Below are 9,467 nucleotides of genomic sequence, written 5' to 3'. Positions count from 1 at the left end.
CCATCTCTCTTGCCCACACCTTACCCTTTCACCCAAAGCTTTCCACCCCTACTTTCTCTCTCTCCCAGCACCAGTCTTTTTCTCTTTTTTCTCTGGACAGTAACTCCCCTTCCCCTTCAGGCTTAACCAATAGTTCACCGCAATACTGTATGTTTCCTCCTGAGGCTAAGTGGCATGATACCTGCTTCAACCCTCAGTGCACATAGAGGAGCCGTTTTTACTGCTCCCACACATATTCTAAGGGCCCTTGCTTGTACCCCATCCAGTTCTTTTAGTACAGATTTTGCCGCTGAAACCTGCCTGCTAAACACCTCATTAAATTCACCACTTTCATACATTTCCCTTTCACATAGTGTACTTCACATGCTCCCTCCAACTTAACTTCTGATCCAAGATTACACCCAAGAACTTAACACATTTAACCAACTCAATTTCCCTCCCATACAGCTTTAGACTCAGACGATCATCCAACTTTCCTTTTGTGAAAACGATTGCCTTTCTTTTTTCTACCGAGTGTCAGAACGTCGTAGATGATGGACCCACATGCACAGCACAAAACAGGCTTGGATTGATGATAAGAAGGGGTTTATTCTAGAAAGGCAGGGTCAGAGTCAGGCAAGGTCATTCACGAGTAAGCAACAGTGTACAATACAATGGGTCAGGCAGGCTCGGTATCATGGACAGACAGAGTTCTTTAACGTGCGGGCCAATATAACAGTACCGTTTAGGGATTGACAAACTCGTAGTCAGAATAGCATGCAGGATCGTTACCAGGAAGGCTTGGTGGATTTGGTGGACAAGGCAGACAAGGCAGACGGGGATTAGGCAGAAGTCATTCACGATGATCAAAAACAAGGTTCCGTTTCACCAGGGCTAGACAAAAATACAGGACGCTGGAAAGTGGTGGAATGCACGCAAAAATCTGGCAACTGGAGAGTGTGTGAGGTGGAGACTATATACTGACGCAGATTACTGATTATTGACAGGTGTGTGTAATGAGGACCGGTAGTGACAGGGAAAACAGCTGTGATGTGATTATGGCAGGAAGTCCTTCAGAGTAAAAGCGGAAGCAGATCTGAAACGTGACACCAAGAACTTGAACCCCCATTTATTTCCTGAACTTTGTCAACTCCTTCCTGCACCTTTTTAACAATACATTTCCTGTTCCCTCATCTCTTCCAGATTGCACCATCATCAGCAAACAGCGACCTTCCCAAACCCTTATCCAACTCACTAAACACACCGTTGACTGGGCTGACCACATTCCCTTGTGGCGTACCATTCTCTATTATACACTTGTAATGGAAACATTGTGCCTTTGTGCTATTTCTTATCCAACACGGTCGTCATGTGCTGGTTAGGTGCAATACTGAACTGAACATTCTTACACAAACTCTCTCTCTTGCGCCCTGTTGTACATCAAGTCTAAACATCTGATGTTCCATTTGACTGACTAATAGTTTATGATATATGTTTGTCTTTTACACCCGGACTCTGGCTCCATCCTATCTGACTCCCCACCAGACCCAAGGCTGTAACACAGAATTCATCTTGTCTTCGAAGCTTGGTGTTCCTTCCTTTGGATAACAAGACACGATGATGCAGAAGTGAGAAAGCAAACATTCTCACTCACAGCGAGATAAAGTGGCACAAACAATTCCATTGCTACAGAGAGACATTCCACCAGAGCCAGAGAAAGGGGTTAAAAGGCAGAAGCAACTTGAGGATCGTGGGCTCTTTGCATCACACCTTCGTGATGTGTGCACTGATCTCCCAGCCGGTTTTTGGTTTGTTGATGTGCATGATCAACATCCATGCTTTTTATTTGCTTTCCCCATTATTTTTATTTTCATAATAAATCTCACAAAAGACAACTCTCTCATCTGCCTCTTCATGGGAAATTTCCACCACAGTTTTGGCGTCTATGAACAGAATCCGCTGCAGGTCGTCTGACGGTGTGACCAGGGATGATAGTCCTGAGGACTAGGGTTTCTCAGCCTCCAAACCTCTACGGACATTCAGTGCTGGGAGGACTGTTCACCTGTCTGGATCAACTCTGACGAGATCCAACAAACCCAAACTCCAACTTGGTTACTTGGCTCTGAACATTTGGTTTAGGGAAAGTTAAGAAAAATTAATAACTTCTTCTCGACCACCTAAACTATACAAGTCACACACAAATCAAAGAGGAGTGACTTACCAGAATTTAATAAACATCAAAACAGTTCCTCTTACAGAACAAAGTAACAGTAAGCTAATAAAGTGTGGTTTATTAAATATCAGATCTCTTTCATCTAAATCCTTTTTAATAAATGACTTGATAAGTGACCATCACATAGATCTGTTCTGTCTCACTGAAACCTGGCTGCAGCAGGATGAATATGTTACTTTAAATGAGTCGACTCCAATGAGTCACATCAACTATCATGTTCCAAGAAGTACAGGTAGAGGTGGAGGAGTAGCAGCAGTTTATAAATCAGATTTATTAATTACTCCTAAACCTAAACATAGTTATAACTCATTTGAGAGCCTCACTCTGAGCCTTTCTCACCCAGACTCTAAAACTCAGAAACCAGTTGTGTTTTGTATTGTTTACCGTCCTCCTGCTCCATATTCAGAGTTCTTAACTGAATTCTCTGAATTCTTATCTGACTTAGTTCTTAGCACAGATAAAGTCATTGTAGTGGGAGACTTTAACATTCATGTAGATGTTGACAGCAACTGTCTCAGCACTGCTTTTAACTCCTTAATAGACACTATTGGTTTTACACAGCAGGTAAATGAACCCACTCATCGTTTTAACCACACCCTAGATCTTGTCCTAACATATGGGGTTGAAATTGATAATTTAATAGTTCTTCCCCAAAACCCTCTGTTATCTGACCATTTCTTATTAACTTTTGAATTTAGCACAACTGACCCTATAACAGCTGGAAAGAAATGTTACTATAGCAGATGTTTATCTGACAACACTGTTGCCAGATTCAAGCAGATGATTCCACCATCTTTTGCCTCAATGTCTTGTAGATACACAGAGAACAGTCACCTTAATCCTTATGAACAGGTTGACTGTCTTGTAAATGATGCTGCAGCTTCTCTACGTACAATGTTAGACACAGTGGCTCCTCTGAAGAAGAAGACAGTAAATCAGAGGAGGTTAGCTCCTTGGTATAACTCAGACATCCGCAGTCTAAAGCAAAGGACTAGACAACTAGAAAGACAGTGGCGTTCCAACAAAATAAATGTAAACTGCATTGCATGGAAGGACAGTCTAATGAAATATAAAAAAGCACTTTGTGCTGCTAGAAAAACATATTATTCCTCCCTAATTGAGGAAAACAAAAACAACCCCAGGTTTCTTTTCAGCACTGTAGCCAGGCTGACAAAGAGTCATAGCTGTATTGAGTCTACTATCCCCTTAAATCTCAGCAGCAATGACTTTATGAACTACTTTACTAATAAAATTATCATCATTAGAAAAAACATTCAGCAGCGACTTCTTCCAAATGACAGAAAGCACTGTCTAGATCCATCAACTTTAAATATACCAAATCCTCTGTCTTACCTGGACAGCTTCCTCCCCATAACTCATATGGAGTTAACCTCAATAATTAACTCTTCCAAGTCGTCCACTTGTCTTTTAGATCCAATCCCAACCAGATTAGAAAAAGAAGTTCTACCTTTAATCAGCTCATCCATATTAAATCAAATCAACCAATCTTTACAACTAGGCTATGTACCACAGGCTTTTAAGGTGGCTGTGGTCAAACCTCTATTGAAAAAACCAACCCTTGACCCTGGACAACTAGCCAACTATAGGCCCATTTCAAATTTACCCTTTATTTCCAAGATTCTGGAAAAAATCGTGGCTAAACAATTATCTTACCACCTTAGTGGGAATAACCTGTATGAAGATTTTCAGTCAGGATTTAGAAAACATCATAGCACAGAAACAGCTCTGGTTAGAGTCACTAATGATCTTCTATTAACTTTGGACAATGGTCTAGTTTCTGTCCTTGTCCTGTTAGATCTTAGTGCTGCATTTGATACAATTGATCATAACATTCTATTACAGACACTAGAACATAGAATCGGGATTAATGGAACAGCATTGGGATGGTTTAAATCCTATTTGTTGAACAGATTCCAGTTTGTTCATGTTAATGATAAATTCTCCACACGCACAAGGATTAGCTATGGAGTTCCACAGGGTTCTGTGCTGGGTCCAATTCTGTTTAGCCTATACATGTCTCCTCTAGGTGAGATTATTAGAAAGCATTCTATTAATTTTCATTTTTACGCAGACGATACTCAGCTATATATGTCCTTGGAACCAAATGAAACAGATCAACTAGTCAAAATTCAGGGTTGTTTAAAAGACATCAAATCCTGGATGTCCCAAAACTTCCTTCAACTAAACTCAGATAAAACCGAGATTCTTATTGTTGGGCCTAAAAATCTGAGAGAGACACTATTGAGTCAGATAGCCACCCTGGATGGCATAACATTAGTTTCAGATTCTACTGTGAGGAACCTTGGTGTCATGTTTGACCAGGATCTCTCTTTTACATCATACATTAAACAAATCTCCAGAACCGCCTACTTCCACCTTAGAAATATAGTTAAAATCAGAAGCATCCTCTCTCAGAGCGATGCAGAGAAACTGATCCATGCATTTGTTACCTCTAGGCTGGACTACTGTAACTCCTTACTCATAGGATGTCCTAACAGCTCCTTAAAAAGCCTACAGCTCATTCAAAATGCTGCAGCCAGAGTTCTGACAGGACTTAGAAAGAGAGATCACATTTCTCCTACATTAGCTTCTCTGCACTGGCTGCCTGTAAAATGTAGGATAGAATTTAAAATTCTCCTACTCACCTACAAAGTACTCAATGAGTACTTCTTATCTTAAAGACCTCATAGTTCCTTATGCTCCCAGCAGAACACTTCGTTCTCAGAGCGCTGGGCTACTTGTGGTTCCTAGAGTGTTTAAATGCAGAACAGGGGGCAGAGCTTTTAGCTACCAAGCTCCTCTCCTCTGGAACCAGCTCCCTCTTCTGTCATGATCCGTGTCTTTGTTTCTAGTTGTTCCCTGTTTTCACGTCATGTCCTGCTTGTCTTATTTTGGTTCCAGTTTCCGTTTCCTGTTTTATTTTGGTAGTCTCCCGGTCTCTGTTTTGTGGTCTAGCTTTACTTCCGGTTTCTTGTCTTGTCACAGCTGTCCCTGCTCATTACCCACACCTGCACTCTGTTAGTCATCAAGTCACTGTGTATTTAACCACCACCTGTGTCCTTAGTTCCCTGCCAGATTGTCGTATTCGAGTTCCCTGAGTGTTCGTGTTTCTTGTGAGTTGAGCGTCCCTAGTCTCCTGAGTTCCCTGCGTGTTCGTGTTTTTCGTGTTTATTCCTGTTTGCACCATGTATCCTGCCTGACCCTGGAGTATCTACGGACCGTGAGTTTTTGCCTGTTCCCTGCCTGTACTTTTGTCGAGCCATTTCGTGTATGACCTGGACCGTCTGACCGTGCCTTAAGAATAAACCTTTCTGATCGTAATCCTGCCTCTGTGCTGTGCATGTGGGTTCGCCGCCTGCCCGAGTCTCTGACAGAACAATCTGGCCAAACTTGGACCCAGCCAGCACTTAGCCTCCGGTCAGGTCAGTGACTGTTTTTCCTTGTTTTTTTTTACGGCGAATATAACTCTCCCGCGGAAGTATGGAGTTTACCTGCGCCGAGCTACCCAGCGACCTACAGAAGTATTTCGAGATCCTTGCGGAGGATTACCGACGGGCTAGTAACTCGGAGGATCAGCGCAGCGCCGTAGAGGTGGCAATAGTGACGCTGGAGGACGATGACACCGCGTTAGATCACCCCAGCGTTCATCGCCTCTACGAGCGACTATGCGCGAAGTTTGATGAATTAAGCGACACGCTCTGTACCACGCCAGCGCCAGTCGCACCGCCTATGGTTTCGGTTTCCTCCTCCCCGCCCCGTCGGATCGTCGTGCCTACACCAACCTGCCCAGCTCCATGGTTATTTCCCTGGGAGGATTTCCTGCTCTCACGCGGCCCTCAGTCTCCTGTTCCGCCGCGCGCTGCTCAGCCTCCAAGTCAGCCGCGCGCTGCTCAGCCTCCAAGTCAGCCGCGCGCTGCTCAGCCTCCAGTTCAGCCGCGCGCTGCTCAGCCTCCAAGTCAGCCGCGCGCTGCTCAGTTTCCAAGTCAGCCGCGCGCTGCTCAGTTTCCAAGTCAGCCGCGCGCTGCCCAGTTTCCAAGTCAGCCGCGCGCTGCTCAGTTTCCAAGTCAGCCGCGCGCTGCTCAGTCTCCAGATCAGCCGCGCGCTGCCCAGACCCCAGTTCAGCCGCGCGCTGCCCAGACCCCAGTTCAGCCGCGCGCTGCCCAGACCCCAGTTCAGCCGCGCGCTGCCCAGACCCCAGTTCAGCTGCGCGTTGCCCAGACCCCAGTTAAACCGTGTGTTACTCATGCCCCGGTGCAGCCCTGTCGTCTCCAGGCCCCAGCCCAGTCGAACCTAGTCCAGACCCCAGTTCAGCCGTGTGTTGCCCAGACCCCAGATCAGCCGTGTGTTGCCCAGACCCCAGATCAGCCGTGTGTTGCCCAGACCCCAGATCAGCCGTGTGTTGCCCAGACCCCAGATCAGTCGTGTGTTGCCCTGACCCCAGTTCCGTCCTTGTCCCCGTCAGAGGGCGCTGTCCGTCTGACGACTGTTAACCCCACCCAATCAGGCCCGACGTCTCCCCCGTCGAGCTCGGCAGCTGTAAGCTGTCATGCCAGCTCCGGAGGGGACGCCGCTCCAGTCCCTGTCGGCCATGTTGCGGCCGTTCTAGTTCCTGTCGGCTCCTCAGAGGAGGACGCCGTCCCTGTTCCCGTCGGCCATATTGAGGCCGTTCTAGTTCCAGTTCCTGTCGGCTCCTCAGAGGAGGACGCCGTTCTAGTTCCTGTCGGCCAAGTAGAGGCCGTTCCAGTCCCTGTCGGCCATGTTGCGGTCGCTCCAGTCCCTGTCGGCCATGTTGCGGTCGCTCCAGTCCCTGTCGGCCATGTTGCGGTCGCTCCAGTCCCTGTCGGCCATGTTGCGGTCGTTCCAGTTCCTGTCGATCCGTTAAAGGTCGTTCCTGTCCCTGTCGGCCATGTTGAGGTCGTTCCTGTCCCTGTCGGCCATGTTGAGGTCGTTCCAGTTCCTGTCGGCCATGTTGAGGTCGTTCCAGTTCCTGTCGGCCATGTTGAGGTCGTTCCAGTTCCTGTCGGCCATGTTGAGGTCGTTCCAGTTCCTGTCGGCCATGTTGAGGTCGTTCCAGTTCCTGTCGGCCATGTTGAGGTCGTTCCAGTTCCTGTCGGCCATGTTGAGGTCGTTCCAGTTCCTGTCGGCCATGTTGAGGTCGTTCCAGTTCCTGTCGGCCATGTTGAGGTCGTTCCAGTTCCTGTCGGCCATGTTGAGGTCGTTCCAGTTCCTGTCGGCCATGTTGAGGTCGTTCCTGTTCCTGTCGGCCATGTTGAGGTCGTTCCTGTTCCTGTCGGCCATGTTGAGGTTGTTCCAGTTCCTGTCGGCCATGTTGAGGTCGTTCCTGTCCCCGTCCCTGTCGACCAAGTTGAGGTCGTTCCAGTTCCCGTCCCTGTCGACCAAGTTGAGGTCGTTCCAGTTCCTGTCCCTGTCGACCAAGTTGAGGTCGTTCCAGTTCCTGTCCCTGTCGACCAAGTTGAGGTCGTTCCAGTTCCTGTCCCTGTCGACCAAGTTGAGGGCGTTCCCGAAGGCCAAGTTGAGGGCGTTCCCGAAGGCCAAGTTGAGGGCGTTCCCGTAGGCCAAGTTGAGGGCGTTCCCGTAGGCCAAGTTGAGGGCGTTCCCGTAGGCCAAGTAGAGGGCGTTCCCGTAGGCCAAGTAGAGGGCGTTCCCGTAGGCCAAGCAGAGGTCACCCCTGTCTTTGACCCCGTTCCTGTCGACCCTGTAGCGGTCGTTCCAGTCCCCGTTCCTGTCGACCCTGTAGCGGTCGTTCCAGTCCCCGTTCCTGTCGGCCCTGTAGCGGTCGTTCCAGTCCCCGTTCCTGTCGGCCCTGTAGCGGTCGTTCCAGTCCCCGTTCCTGTCGGCCCTGTAGCGGTCGTTCCAGTCCCCGTTCCTGTCGGCCCTGTAGCGGTCGTTCCAGTCCCCGTCACCCGTGGAGCCGCAGCGCCCGCCGGCCCCCAGGAGGAGGTCGCGCCAGTCGCAGTTCCTGCGCACCTCCAGGAGGAGGCCGCGCCAGTCGCAGTTCCTGCGCACCTCCAGGAGGAGGTCGCGCCAGTCGCAGTTCCTGCGCACCTCCAGGAGGAGGTCGCGCCAGTCGCAGTTCCTGCGCACCTCCAGGAGGAGGTCGCGCCAGCCGCAGTTCCTGCGCACCTCCAGGAGGAGGTCGCGCCAGCCGCAGTTCCTGCGCACCTCCAGGAGGAGGTCGCGCCAGCCGCAGTTCCTGCGCACCTCCAGGAGGAGGTCGCGCCAGCCGCAGTTCCTGCGCACCTCCAGGAGGAGGTCGCGCCAGCCGCAGTTCCTGCGCAGCTCCAGGAGGAGGTCGCGCCCGCCGCAGTCCCGGCGGACCCCCAGGAGGAGGTCGCGCCCGCCGCAGTCCCGGCGGACCCCCAGGAGGGGGTCGCGCCCGCCGCAGTCCCGGCGGACCCCCAGGAGGGGGTCGCGCCCGGCCGCAGTCCCGGCGGACCCCCAGGGAGGGGGTCTCGCCCGTCGTAGTTCTTGCCGACCTCCAGGAGGGGGTCTGCGTCCCGTCGTAGTTCCTGCCGACCTCCAGGAGGGGGTCGCTCCCGTCGTAGTTCCCTGCCGACCTCCGGAGGGGGTCGCTCCCCGTCGTAGTTTCCTGCCGACACTCCAGGAGGGGGTCGCTCCCGTCGTAGTTCCTGCCGACCTCCAGGAGGGGGTCGCTCCCGTCGTAGTTCCTGCCCGACCTCCAGGAGGGGGTCGCTCCGTCGTAGTTCCTGCCGACCTCCAGGAGGGGGTCGCTCCCGTCGTAGTTCCTGCCGACCTCCAGGAGGGGGTCGCTCCCGTCGTAGTTCCTGCCGACCTCCAGGAGGGGGTCGCTCCCGTCGTAGTTCCTGCCGACCTCCAGGAGGGGGTCGCTCCCGTCGTAGCTCCTGCCGACCTCCAGGAGGGGGTCGCTCCCGTCCCGGCTCCGGCCGCACCAGCATCGGTTCCTGGCGGTCCGGCTCCGGCCGCATCTGCATCGGTTCCTGGCGGCCCGGCTCCGGCCGCATCTGCATCGGTTCCTGGCGGTCCGGCTCCGGCCGCATCTGCATCGGTCCCTGGCGGTCCGGCTCCGGCCGCATCTGCTTCGGTTCCTGCCTCTCGTCGCGGTGGTCCAAGGAGGACGCCGCTGGTTCCTGCCTCGTCTCTGCCTTTGCTGCCGGACTGGTGGCCTCGCCCTCGGCGCATCCTGCTGCTGGGATGGCGCTGCCTCCTGCGGCGCCGTCCGCCTCGACTCCTC

The sequence above is a fragment of the Betta splendens genome, chromosome 16, assembly GCF_900634795.4.
Source record: "Betta splendens chromosome 16, fBetSpl5.4, whole genome shotgun sequence".
Lineage (NCBI taxonomy): Eukaryota > Metazoa > Chordata > Actinopteri > Anabantiformes > Osphronemidae > Betta > Betta splendens.
This window is presented reverse-complemented; position numbering follows the sequence as displayed.